This window comes from Ochotona curzoniae, unplaced genomic scaffold, assembly GCF_017591425.1.
Source record: "Ochotona curzoniae isolate NIBS_2020 unplaced genomic scaffold, NIBS_Ocur_1.0 contig_1482, whole genome shotgun sequence".
NCBI lineage: Eukaryota > Metazoa > Chordata > Mammalia > Lagomorpha > Ochotonidae > Ochotona > Ochotona curzoniae.
The window spans coordinates 5,711,137-5,725,422 of record NW_024465100.1 but is presented as its reverse complement, the minus strand read 5'-3'; positions in this window follow the sequence as shown (position 1 = coordinate 5,725,422).

Genomic DNA, 14,286 nt, shown 5'->3' with positions numbered 1-14,286 from the left:
AGAAAGTTTCCATCTACTGGTTTACTCCCCAAATGGCTGTAAAAGCCCAAGCTGAGCCAATCCAATGCCAAGAGACAGGGGCCTTGTCTCCTTCAAGGGAGCAGAAACCTAAAGCTTTGTGCCATCCTCTACTACTTTCCCAGGCCACAAGCAGGAAGTCAGATGGGAAGTGGAGCTGCCAGCTCATGAGCTGGCGCCCATATGGGACCCTGATGCCTGCAAGGTTAAATGTATAATATAACTGCATAGAGAAATCGATGCTATAATTTAAAGCAAATTTCACTTGTAACATAATTTTATATGCATATACTTCTGTGACTAAGCCAATGAATCAATAAATTAATTTGTGATTGTGATTAACAGAATTAAGCAACCTGGAAATTACACAGTATGAAGTACAACAGTCTCTCCCATCCAAGGATTTTCCTCCAAAACATGCACTGGATGCCTAAAATATATATACATACACTCACTAAAACGTATCAATCATTTCTTACTGAAAGTTTCCATTTCTGTGCTTTCAGACTATCATTGATCACAGGTCAACAAAACTGCAGAAAGTTAAACTGTGCATAAAAAGGGATACTGTGTTCATTATATGTAATGAGCCTACTTCAAACTACCTAGATTTACACAGCCTATATAAATGAAACAGAACTTCTTCCAAATCATGAAATAAATTGAGTTGAAATTATTTAAGAGGAGCAAAACAAACATTAATTTATTATCACCTGAGTTTTACGTAGCTAAACACCAACTGAATGCAACTTGTTAATTTTTTAAGAAAATAATATTTTAAATTATTTTAACTAATGTAAGGTGGGAACAGATAAGCAAATACACCAGATAGATCATGAATAATAGTTATCAATGTGTGTCTGTGGTTGTCTCCTTCTTGCTAACCATGTTTGAATGAATATTTCAATGATTACGGAAGGCTCTTTGGGCCCCTTTTATCCAGCTAAGTTCTGATTCCCTGACCAAGCTGTGAGACCTGGGCATCAATTATTTATCATGTGAATGGAAGATAATCAGCAGAAACAACCAAAGTACAGTTTTAACAGATACCTGTTAAATATGACACACACATGAAGCTTCAGATAAAAATATCCTGCTTATTCTATGAAATACTCTGCTTCATGACAAAATGCAAATCAGATTATGCATGATGATTCCTTCTTAGCAACTCAAAAGAAAGATGTAAGAATTTGTTAAATTTATTATGATAGCAGTTCATGCCCCCTAGAATATCTACTGTTTCTCTAATGAATAGCAATGTTTTGGCAATGCAACATGTTAATCTTGAATTTTATTTGAGATATTACAGTAATTACCTTTCTTCAAAAAAAACCCCAGAATTTGACCTTATAATTTTGAAATCAACTGAAACCAACTTCTGTTTTCTAAAGGAGATTATTGAACACATGAGAATCTAAAGTCCTAGATGTTCTTTGTAAATGAACTTCACACTTTTCTATTACTATTGGAACTTGGAGCTGTTCCAGGTCAGCAACTTCATTGGCTGAATGGGGCCAAATAGGCTTGTGATTGCCTTTGAAGGTCTATAGTATTACAATATAGAAAAAATCAGCAGGGGAGTGGGAAATGGCAAGGAGGAGAGGGGAAATCCCTGAATCTATGGAACTGCATCATAAAATGTAAAAAATAAAAGTAAAACAAAGAGTAAGTGATTTGTTATCAGCAATCAAATGTCTTGACATGACCTGGCTGCTGCTACTCAGGCTGTACCCTTGAAAACTCTTAACATGCTTTTAGTGACTCACGAAAAATGTCTGGATTTCATGCTGCAATCAGTCCTCCTTTAAAGTGTAATAAGAATGTTCTCACTATTACACTTTTAAAAATTCTTATATTTCGATAGGTAGACTACATCTACCTTCCCCAAGTCTCACTGAGTGGTTTCTCAAAGGTCTCTAAGACTTAGATCCCTACTTATTTAGTTTCATCTCAAGCTTCTTCAATCTCTATCCTGTCTTCTATCCAGCCATAAAAACAACTCCAGTGTCACTAACATCCCCCACTGTCCTCCATACTTCTAATCACACGCACATGCTATTCCACTGCTAAGCACTTCTGGCTCCCAACTCTACTTTCCTGCTATTGTGCACTCTGGCAAGCAGCAGGGAACAGCTCAAATATTTGAGTCCCTCACACCATTTGGAGCCCCTGTTGCAGCCCCTGTGCTTCTAGTTTCAATCTAGTACTGGCTGTTGTGGGTATTCAAGGAGTGAACCAAAAAATAAAAGATTTCTTTGTTTCTCTCTTCCTCTCATCCCTCTATCCTCCAAATAAAATGAAAATTAATTAGCTTTTACATTATAATTAAAATGTTAAAAGTAGAGTGTATTTTGCATGAATGTTACCTTATATCAGAGAGAACATATGATATTTGTCCTTTGGAGATTGGCTTATTTCACTGAGCATAATGGTCTCCAGTTGAGCCCATTTTAGGTAAACACATATATACATATATTTTCATTGGTCAACTGCACAACAGTAGCATACTAGGAAGTGAAGATACGCTACAGTATGTAGCTCTACTCCTAAATAAAATGAGGACTCCCAATGAAACTGTTAAATATACCTTGGCAATATGACACTAGATTTCCTACCATTGTCTATACCTACAATGCCATGATACACTTAAACAGTAGAATGTTGGAGTTGTGATTGTTGTTGAAAGGCTATATCATTGTAATAATATGGAGGAAAAGGGTGTTGGGAGAGAATAAAGAGAGAGAGAGGAAAGGGAGATGGAGGGAGAAATCCTTATACCTATAAAGCAGTATTATAGAAAATTATAATAATACAAAAAATATTAAAAGTAGATTGGCCAGTATTATCTGGAAATATCATGTTACTGATTTCTGGGACCCATGGAAATTCTTACACCCCATCAACAAGGGTGCAGTTGGTGTAAGTGCTTTGAAAATTGGGTTGACATTATCTATGCATACCCTAGTGACTCAGAAGGTTTAATTCTAAGTATGTGCTAGAGGAAAATTCAGTAATACATACATATTCATATTTGAACTGTATATAACAGACCGAAATTGGAGCAGGCAATACTAGATTAGGTTACTTATTGACTTGCAAGTGGGTGAGAGACGCTTGAAGGCACAATGAAGATTACTATGAAATACACAGTGGTTTTTCTCTTCTCATCAGTGATCCACAGGCTCCTGAATATTGGTAATTAATCTAGAAATCACTCCTAACCACAAGTGACATGTCCAAAGCAACCGGGGAATGCTCGAAATCCTATTTCTATATTACATTGACAATGGTGCTTTCAAGGCCTTGATTAAGTAAAATAAGTTGTTTGAACACACACACATACTACAAGTTCATGACAGTCCACCAAATAATGACAGAGGGGGTACTAAGTTACTAACGGTGGGTGGTAGGCTTTTCCAGTTGGATACACTGAACAAAACGATGATTCATGCCCTGGGAGGGACAGCGTAAGATAGCACAAGATTTCATCAGACTTCTCAGAACAGCAAGCTAGTTCAAACTCAAAAAGTTGTTTATTTCTAGAATTTTTCTTAGCATAGATATTTGCTTTTAACTAGTCATTAAGTTTGATATTTTCATTGTATTCATTTTTTCGTACATAGCTGCTATGTCACAATTATTTTGGGAAGAATAAGAAGAGCAGTTGGCTAGGGTCATCTAAGTCTAATTTCCCAACAGACTTTCATCATCACTCTCCTGCCCATGCGCTAGAGTTTCAGTGAGAAACTATTTCTGAAAGCATAACCCTGCAGTGCTGGAATAGCAAGTAGAGCTGTCTAGGAACGGGCTGAAAGTAACCCTCCCAGGCTACCATTACAGAGACCATCATGCTCAGTGAAATAAACCAATGCCAAAAGGACAAATATCATAAGGTAACATTCATGTAAAATACAATCTACTTTTTTTTAAAAGATTTATTTATTTCTATTGCAAACTCAGATATACAGAGAGGAAGAGAGACAGAGAGGAAGACCTTCCGTCCAATGATTCACTCCCCAAGTAACCACAACAGCTGGTCCTACGCCAATCCAAAGCCAGGAGCCAGGAACTTCCTCCAGGTCTCCCATGTGGGTGCAGGGTCCCAAGGCTTTGGGCCATCCTCGACTGCATTCCCAGGCCACAAGCAGGGAGCTGGATGGGAAGTGGAGCTGGCAGGATTAGAACCAGCACCCATATGGGATCCCGGTGCATTCAAGGTGAGGACTTTAGCTGCTAGGCTATCGTGGTGGGCCCAAAGATAAGCTATTCTGAGAAAACAATTTTTGGGGCCCAGCACGACAGCGTAGCAGTTAAAGTCCTCACCTTGAACACACCAGGATCCCATATGGGAACAAGTTCTAATCCCTAAGGCCCCATTTCCCATCTAGCTCCTGCTTGTAGCCTGGGAATGCAGTCGAGGACAGCCCAAAGCCTTGGGACCCTGCACCCACATGGGAGACCTGAAGGAAGTCCCGCCTGCTGGCTTCAGATTGGCCCAGGTCCAGCCATTGCAGCTGCTTGGGGTGTGAATCATCGCACAGAAGATCTTCCTCTCTGTATATCTGCCTTTCCAACAAAAATAAATAAATCTTAGCAATAAATAAATACAGGCAAACGGAATTGGGCATTTAGTTGGTGATTATAAAGCTTGCATTCCAGATCAGAGTGTCTGATTCCCAACTAGGGCTCTTGGATCTAGCTTCTTTACTAAGGCCAACGTGGGATGCATCTGGGATGGCTAAGGTAGCCAAGCTTTGCCACACAAATGGGAGATCCATACTGCCTTCCTGACTCTTTGTTTGGGCCCTAGAGCGGTCTCATTCATGGCAAGCACTTGTACAGTGAATCAGTGGATGGGAGTTTTCCTTCTGTCTCTGTTCTCTTCACCTTTTTAAAAAAAAAAATAAGAAATCAACTGTAACAAGGGTGTCTCTTTGACTTCCAAGCTTTCTCCTCAGTTATGCAACTTCTAACGTGCCCCAGGAAAAGGAAAATAACAAAGCAAAGCTGAACACAACAAAGGCTTGCAATTATGCTTACCGGAGCTATTTCTACCAAACATATGCAGTAACTTAAGAAAAAGCTCATGATGTGAAGTGGTATTGTTAGGTTGGAGGCAACTGAAAGTGCAAGACTTTCAGTTCAGGCAAAGGGCTTTACTGGTCAGGGGAGAGAGGCAGACGCTTCCTGGCGGGAGATGAGGAGATGGCCAGAACCTCTTTCACAAGGCCAGGTCACCTCCTGAGGCAAATGGCTGCCCAGGACAGATGGTATTGGGCTCTTACTTAGGGTAGGTGCAAGGCATGGGGGAATGCAGCAGCTTCCCCGCCGGTGCACGCATGTGACGTGTAGCACGGGGTACTCATCCTGCCTGGTGTTGACCTTCTGTGCAGAGACAAGGTCAGGGGGACTCAACACTCCAAACATTCCTGGGGTGCAGTGTCGGCATGACTTTGGTAGGTTGTAGAGTCCTTTCTGCTCTGCCCAACCTAGCAGGTTTCGCCCCCAGCTTTTAAATTCAGAACATCACATAGTACAAGAGTTCTAATAATGATGATCATGTACATCGATTTATTTGTTTTGAAGCAATCAAGGGTCAAACTAAAACTATAAACAATTAAAATTATGTAGACACAGAGGTAAGCTGCAAGGTCTACTTTTAAATTATGACCATCTTGTCAGAAAATGGTAGCCAAGATATTTGATGCAGATCTATAAAAATCAAGTTTTATCTTTACTAATGGTAGCACTCACCTACTTCACCATAAACCCTCACAATTTGGAACTCTTATTCTGCATACTGAAAATTTCCAGTGAGACTGCCAAGATTAATAAATATAATTTCAGATTCAGACACGGGAGTTTTGGAGGGGTCCGCTGAAACATTTGCACAACCAAGTCACTGAGAAGGAATTCAGATAGAAATTGACCTTGTGTTGCACTGCATTTCTAAGTCAAATCAGTTTGTAGAGTGAGACTTTCCACTTCACTTCTGAAGGTAAAAACAAAAAATTTAGCACAGCCCTTAAGTCCAAAGGAATACGCAGGCTGAATGTAAGTGGAAGTCTCAAGTCCTTCTAGAAACAAGCAGGCAAAGGAGAATGAGTTTCTCTTTCCATCACTTGATCCTCGTGTGACTTGGCTGCCCTTAGGAGCTGTTGATGGATCAGCTCTTTGTGAGCAACTTCTACAGAAACACAGCAATTAACCTTAAGCCTCTAGTAATTAATCACAAATATTCCAGTCTGCTTCCTTTATTCAAATTTCAGGGAAAAGAAGTTACAGATTGTGGTGGTTAACACATCAATGGATCTACCTGCAAACTGGTTTTGCTTTGGGAAAAATCAAAGTGTATGACCGAAGTGTTTAAGTCAATGACTTCCTGTAAAGTGGCAACCTAGGAGTGTGACACAGTAGTCAAGTACAAAGCAGTTTGCAAGCAATGTCAGCTGGCTGAACTCATTGGATATTCCAGGGCAATGTTGGAAGCAAGTGTTCATCTAGAAAATGTTTACCTTAAAACAAGAATTACCTTCCTGTTTTGCTTTGGAGCTATGCTTTTCCACTGTTAAAATGCCAGTGTAGTCATGTCTGCATATCTAATTGGTTTCAAAAAGCAAGTATTATCCAGATGTTGCTTTAACACTCTAAATACTCCATAAGCACTGAATATAAAAAATAAGCTTCTCTGGCATTGAACATCTCATGTCTTTATTTCAGCGGATAATGCTCATATTAAGTATTTTAATATTAATACATGGTATCAAAGATTACTATAATTTAAAAATTTTAAAAGTTCATGAAAATGAATTAAAAGTTTATTGAAATTCAAAGTGTTTCCATAACATAAATTTCCCTTGAATTTGTAATGGGTTCTGCACACATTCTCAAATGATCTTATGTTTTTAAATACCTAAATGCAGGGACCGGCACAGTGGCTCAGTTGGCTAACCCTCTTCCTACAAGTATAAACATCTTATTGTGGGTCTGTTTTCAGTCCTGGCTGCTCTGCTTCCCATCCAGCTCCCTGCGTGTGGCCTGCGAAAGCAGTAGAAGATGACCCCAAGATCCTTGGGACTTTGCACGTGCATGGGAGATCCAAAGAAGTTCCTGGCACAGATCAGCTCAGCTCTGGCCATTACAGCCATCTGGAGAGTGAACCAGTGGATAGAAAATCCTTCTCTTTGTCTCTTCTCTCTAAATCTGCCCGTCAAATAAATCTTATTTTAAAAAATACCTAAATGCATAGGTAAATATATTCACTAATAATAACTAATCATAATCTCTAGATTTCTGTGTACACCTGAACATGTTTTGGAAATTTTCAATTGCTCAAAAGATTTTTGTTTTTATTTAGCTTTCAGGCTCTGTGTACCTGAACATCTCTAAAGATCCACTTAAAAGGCAGAGTGACAAAAGGGGGCAGGGAGAGAGTTGGAGATGGAGATGGGAGAGAAGAGAGAAAGTTGGCAAAGGAATTTTCATCTTTCTTCTGTTGGATGATTTTCCAAATTGCCTCAACAGCCAAGCCTAGGTCAGGTCAAAGCCAGGGCCTTCACTGTGGTCTCCCACATCCGTAGCAGAGGTTCAAGTACCTGTGGCATCTTCCAGCGCCTCCAGGTCTATCAGTGAGAAGCAAAATATGAAGCAGAAGAGCTGTGAACTGATCTGCCATCCCAGTATGGAATGCTGACATGGGAATTGACAGTGCCACAACACAGGCCCCAAATGTAAATATTTCAACACAAGAGCTTTCAAGTTATAATAAACTTCTCTTTTTTCTAAAGAAATGTTACCAGATGTCACCTGAAAAAATGTTTTTTATATTTTCCTCAAGTTCCTAAATTATTTTTCATTTCCACCTGCAACATCCATTGACTATCCCATTTTCAAAATTAACCATGTCCATACAAATTTCTTTCCAAACCTACTCTCAATTCAGGTTGAAAACAGTATTTGCTACCCATCAATTTTCAATGGATTATGAAATTATTATTCTGCCCGCCAGTTTATTTGTCACAGTCCATCTGTAAACCTTTCTCTCAAAAAACTCTGTAATTCCCAGGTAGAAAAAAGAAAGCTCCATAAACTATGGTTCAACTATAAATACGCCATGTTTCACCCAAAATAGAGACTAAGTCATGGCCTTTCCATTTCTTCTGCTTCTGTTGCCCCTCCCCACGCAGAAGGCTCTCTATTCTCCCACCCTTGACAGGACGTTCCAGTCTCCTGGGATCTCTCATTGCTGTAATCTCAGAGTATTCTGACTATCCTAATTATTTTAGTCAATCCTGTTTTACCCTGTGAAATCCTTTGCAACACAGCTCAAATTGATCTTTTAAATGCTCTGTTACATTCTGTGAGGGTTGCTTAAAGGAAATTGAGAACCAAATCACAAGAATTTGAAATAACATAAATGTGGAGGCAACCAGAGAAATTCTGCTTAGAAGAGAATCAAGTTTTAGAAACAGTGACATACCTCATGATTCAGCTCCTAAAACCCCAGTTAGGAGCTATAAAGAAATGGAACTCTGTCACTTTCACTTATGTGTATTTCCAAAGTATCTGATATACAACAGGGACTCAACATTTAAATATTGGATAAGGTTTAACTTCTCCTAAATAACCAAAAACATGGAACTCATCAGAGAAAGCATAAATGTTTAATTTTAAGATTTTTTTTTTCATCTTACATGACACTAGAGCTTGAACAGGCTAAATATTAAGTCCTTGACCTGCTAAAGAATACTTAGGTACAAAACGTTGTGTCATCCATATTTCTGCTTAGTGGGAAAAACAGTTTTTAGCTTGGAATCTAGGCAGTATTTTCCACAAAAGTGGGTCAATTTAACATCTCCTAGCCACACTGCATACAGAGATCAGAAATTAGAATAGAGTTTAGAGTATAATTAAAAAATCAGTCATATTGAGTCTCTGTGCTGGGTTCCTGGTTCAAAGCACCAAACACCGTGGGAACATTTTGAGTGTCAAGGAGTATCATCAGTAATACCATGAGAGCAATTCACTGGAGCTTTTGAACGGCTTCATGGTGGCTACTGGTCACCGAGGGTGACTGAGACAGAAGACAGAGCCATCGAACCACCTGGAGATTATAGTTCCCATTATCTCAAGACTTAGATATGTAAGTTTGGTTACCCTTGCTCTGAAGATAAACAGACCTCCCTGTGAGCCAAGATTGTAACAGTTTAGAGGACCAATGCAAACACAGATGAACCTATACCCATTGTATCACATTAGCATGCTCAATGACTCACCCACCAGCCACCCTGATAGGACACACTGGGCCACAAAAGGAACAAAAGGGGGGAGTAAGCTGCATTCCAGGATAACTCCATCTACTGCCCTCTGCCCTTCCTTCCACCCCCAAAAAGAATGATATTCCCACTCTCAGAGTGTGCCTCCTCTTTGATTATCCAACCCAGATAACAGTAAACACAGTCTCAGTAGCAGGCCACTTCCCTGCAAGTAGGCCCCACTCTAACTGCAGAGTACATATCTTTGCTTCCTTAATAAAATAGTGCTGCTTGCTGTTCACTATTCACTCTTCTCCAACTCACTCCTGATTTTTTTTTTAAGGGCCTGGCTACTGAACAGTCCCCACTATCTAATGATAAAACTATGTGATTAAGATTTAGAACTTCATGACAACTCAACCTCTGAGCACAGGATGGCTGGAGATTAAATCCAATCTGATAAAGCTAATCGTTTGGTTAACCAATCAATGGCACTCACATAATGGAACCTCAATGAACAGTCTAGACAGAGACTCAAATTTGCTAGTTAGCAACACAAATAAGTACCAAAAGGTTGTCACTCCTGGATTTAATAAGATGGCATGAAAGACATGCATAGCTCTTACCCATGAACTCTGATCTTGCCCTTTGTCCTTCTTTCGTTTCCTGCCACTGATCTATATTCTTCACAAGTTCCATGAATCATTTCAGCAAATTATCAAGATTGTAGCTGTGGGAAATCTTGGGTACTATGCTGTTTGGGCAGGAATCGGAGTGGCTTAGAGCCAAAAATCTGTGGTTGGGATCTGAAGCAAAGCAGTCTCGTGAAGGACTTTGCTCCCAGCTTGTGGATACCATAAGTTCCATGTTTGGAAGACTCCTCCCACTCCTACTCACAGGCTTCACCCCTAACGTAAGGCACAGTGCTGTGACAGCATGTGGCAAGCCCCAGTGCAACTCAACAGAAAATGAGCTTACAAACAAACAGAAAAAAAAAAAAAGATAAAGGTAAAAGACCCCATTTCAATCAGTTGGACTCAAGACAGCATCTAATCTAATCTAATCTCTAAGAATTATGCACCATCCCTAAAGCCTCATCAGAATAAAAATTACTTAAACAACTTAGAGTTGCCATGACAATCCATGCAAGTGACCATAGAAGGAGAGCAAAGATGTGGATCTGTAATTTCTGGATGTCACCATCCATTTCCCAGAAATAAGATGAACATCCTGCCCAGATATTAACATACTTTTGCCAAAACTCATAAAGGATGAGCAGACACAATAACAGGACTGCTCTCTGTGCAGCAAACTGCTCTTTGCCACTTTAATAAACTTTGCTGGCTCAACACTTATCTCCCTCTCTCTTTCTCCAAAGCCAAGCAGTCTCCTGAGACCTTGGTGATCCACACAGCATCTCTCGGAGTCAGATGAGCCAAGATGCAGTTAGCGACTATGGTCTTTGGTGAAGTTTCCTTTGTAAAATATCAATGCCTGCTTCTCCCCACTGATCACCCTTTCAGGAGCATCTTCTCCCTAGCTTCACCACCTGTCCTCTGGAGGGAGAACAAGTACGCATGCTCAACGTATCAATTTCTGTTTTTTAGAGCGGTTGTTGCCATGGCAAAAGCAAGCAGATAGTCTAAAGACAATCTTCATCTCTGAGTTACTGTCAGGGAGATGGGGCCTGAGATTTCAGCTTACAGAATGGGAGGAGGAAGCCCCAGTCACACCTTTATGAGACCCAGTCTGTCCTGAACAAAGTGCCAGACACTGTTACCCAAGGCAAATGTGTTCGCCTTCCTCTCCTGTTTTTTTTTTAACTTCTCTCTTCCCTTTGTCCCCTTCCACTGAGATGATGCATAAAAGGCACCACTTTCACCATCTCTTTGGGTTTTTTTGCTTCCTTGGAGCCCCCTCCTATCACTATAACATACAAGGTTTGGCAAAGAAATGGCAGCACAAAACTAAAGGAAGTGATTAACAGGACCCATCCCAAGTCTACTACGGGAAAAGTGCTGACAAGGACTCTGGAGACAAATGCTGGGAGAGACAGAAGGCAGACCATAATGCAGAGCCTGACTTACATTCGTAAGATGTGGATAGTCCGAAGATATGGATGAATGTTCACTATTTTTTTTTTTCTTTTTTGTTCCTTGTTTGTCCCCGTGGTGGACTGTACTCAAGGAGATGTATAATGGAAGTGTAGCAGAAATCAATATGTTCATAGGTGGAAACAGAGAGAAGTGTCTATTCACGCATGCAGTACAAAGATGGACTCACAGCGATTCGGCTAATAATCTCCTCCATTGTTGGGAAAGCCCTCAGTGGCAGCATGATGCAACAAGACTCCAAAGCTCAGATCCCCCACACAGGAAGCCACTGTTAAAGATTTGCTGACAAGACTGTTCTGCCTTGCGTTCTGGCAAAAATGTTTTCTGAATCTTTGGTCACCCTTCTCGCAGACCCCAACTTCAAAGTCTAAGGAGCCTCTATGACCAGCAGTTTTCTCCCTGGAACTCTGCTCACTCTGCATGAGCTAAGAGCTCTTACCAGCTAACAGCAAGCACTGTGTCTCATGCAGATGGAACTGTGACCAAGGCTCCTGCAGGTACATCCGCACAAGTACTGCCATTGTCAGAGACAGTTATGTGACTCAAGTTGGGACAACACACCACAAATCCAGCACAGCCTCTGGATATGTCAGGAAGGAAACTATCTCCTTTGGGATTACAATGCCATGAGGATGCCCATAACGTCAGCTATGCTCTGCTTTTCCCAACCTGAGGTGAGAGCCTGTGCAGAGGAAAGACAAGCCAAGACAGGGATCCACGAGGATGCTTTTCGAGGAGAGATGTTTGTGTCAGTTAAATACACATTCCTTTTCACATCCTGGAATTTTGGTTTACATGAGCCAACAAAATTGCTTTTAGATCAGGGTTGAACTGAATTTCTGTCCCTTGTGACCCCAAGCAGCTCTAACTTGCTTATGCAACTTTTGCAAAAATTTTCTCTAAAAGTCACAACAAATAAGACAGAAACGGGTAATTATAGGAATGTAGGAGAAATACCTTAAACTTGAGACAAAACATGCTTTAAAGCTCAAGGAAAAACAAAGGAGGGTGTCAACGAACCACTCATGAGAATGGAAGGTGGTCACAGCAAACACTGTTCTCTACTTTCCCTTATTCTCATAGTTCATTCAATGGGGTTGGGTATGTACTAGACATAAAACAGAAGACATGTGAAAAGTAAGCTGACAGCAAATCTCCTCATCCCCCAAGAGGTAAGGTGTTTTTATTTACATAAGTTTATTACCAAGTTCAGGAAAAGTATTTAGGAATGAAAATCCTTTCCTTCTTTCCATGCACTCTGCAACTCCATTTGAGCATCTTTTAAATCCTCCTTTTACTTAAAATCAAGGTTTCTAAAACAAGAGTTTTTTGGACACAGACACAAACATGTGAATTCGGAGTTGCTCATCTACAGTAGATATTTGGCAGTGGGAAAGGGGGCTGGGAAGCAGACAGTCTAACAGGTCACCACTTGGGATTCTAGTCCTGCCTCCTCTTCTGGGATGGCTTTCTGTTAACATGCAAGCAGCATAGTAGCAGGTCGCTTCTGTACATGCAGCACAACAGCTCAAGTAGTTGAGTCTGCCACCCATGTCTGAGACAGGCTTCCAGATCAAATGCATGGCTTTAGCCTGGCACAGTTCCCAACTATGTTCCAGGCTTTTGTCCCCAAGCCAGGATACACAAAATATAGCCTCCTTGTATCTCCCACTACTCCCCTTTCAATTAAATGTGATGGTTTCACATCAAGCATACAACACTATTCAGTGGTCTGTTGGTTCCAGAAAGCAAGAAGGGTGTAGAGAAAAGCCTTTGTTATAGACTGTGTATTTCCTGCTGCCCACACATCCATACACGCAAGAGTTACCAATGGTAAATAAGGATATCAAGTAAGGGAACACTCTTCCATATTTTTTCTAAGGCCTGTTTACTTTGTTTGAAAGACAGAGGAACACCAAGACACAAAGACATATCTGTGTTCTAGTTCAACTCCAAAATGACTGCAGTGGCTGGGTCTGATTCAGGCTGTAGTCAGGAGCGTTGAACTCAAGTACTGGGGTCCAACACTTGGCCCATCTCCTTCTTCTACCCTAGACATACGAGCAAGGAACTGGATCAAAAACAGAGTGGTTGGGACTTGAGCTGGTACTGAGATGAGATGCCAATGTTGTAAGTACAGCTTAACATGCTGTCCTACAATGTTGGCTTCACTATTTTGTAAATAAATAAATCAGTCAATATAAACCATATTCCTTTTGCCATAGTGAGCAACTATTGTTTCTAAACACCATGCTAGTGAGACTTCAGGACAAGACCAAAGTTCATGGAAGGAAGAGGGGACCACCAGGAAGTCCACTGAGTGCAAGTTTTAACAGTAGGGATTTACAACGTGTGGACTAAAGAAACTAACATGCATGAAAGAAGTTGTAAAATCTTTCTTTCTAGGGTATGATTCATGAAAACACTATCAACCATATGCTTGCATTTAGGCAAGGCAAGAACTAGATACATATTTTTAAGCCGTTTCCAGCTCTTATACCCCAGTCATTCCTAAAATAAAGAAGAGCTGTGGCTGACTGAACCAGCATGTTTTTCTGACTCATTCACATTATTGGCACAAAGAAGAGAACAGATGTGGGTCATCAGGGGGCATTTCTGACTTTCCTGGCTGATCTCAGCTCAGCTCCTATACTTGGCACTTGCAGATGTGTGGTAATATGGAATGTTTAGTGATTCCAACGGCAGGATCACTTGGGGCAAAGGACAAAGATAAATGGTTTTAACCCTTACTTTCATCACTTTGACTATAAAGTGTGTCCAGGAAAAGTCCGGCCCAAACACAAATTTTCTCAAATACCAATCTGAAAAATTTCCTGAAAGCAATCTACTGAATACTCTTTAAATTCTCCCTAAAAGGGCTGATATACTTGTTATTTTCT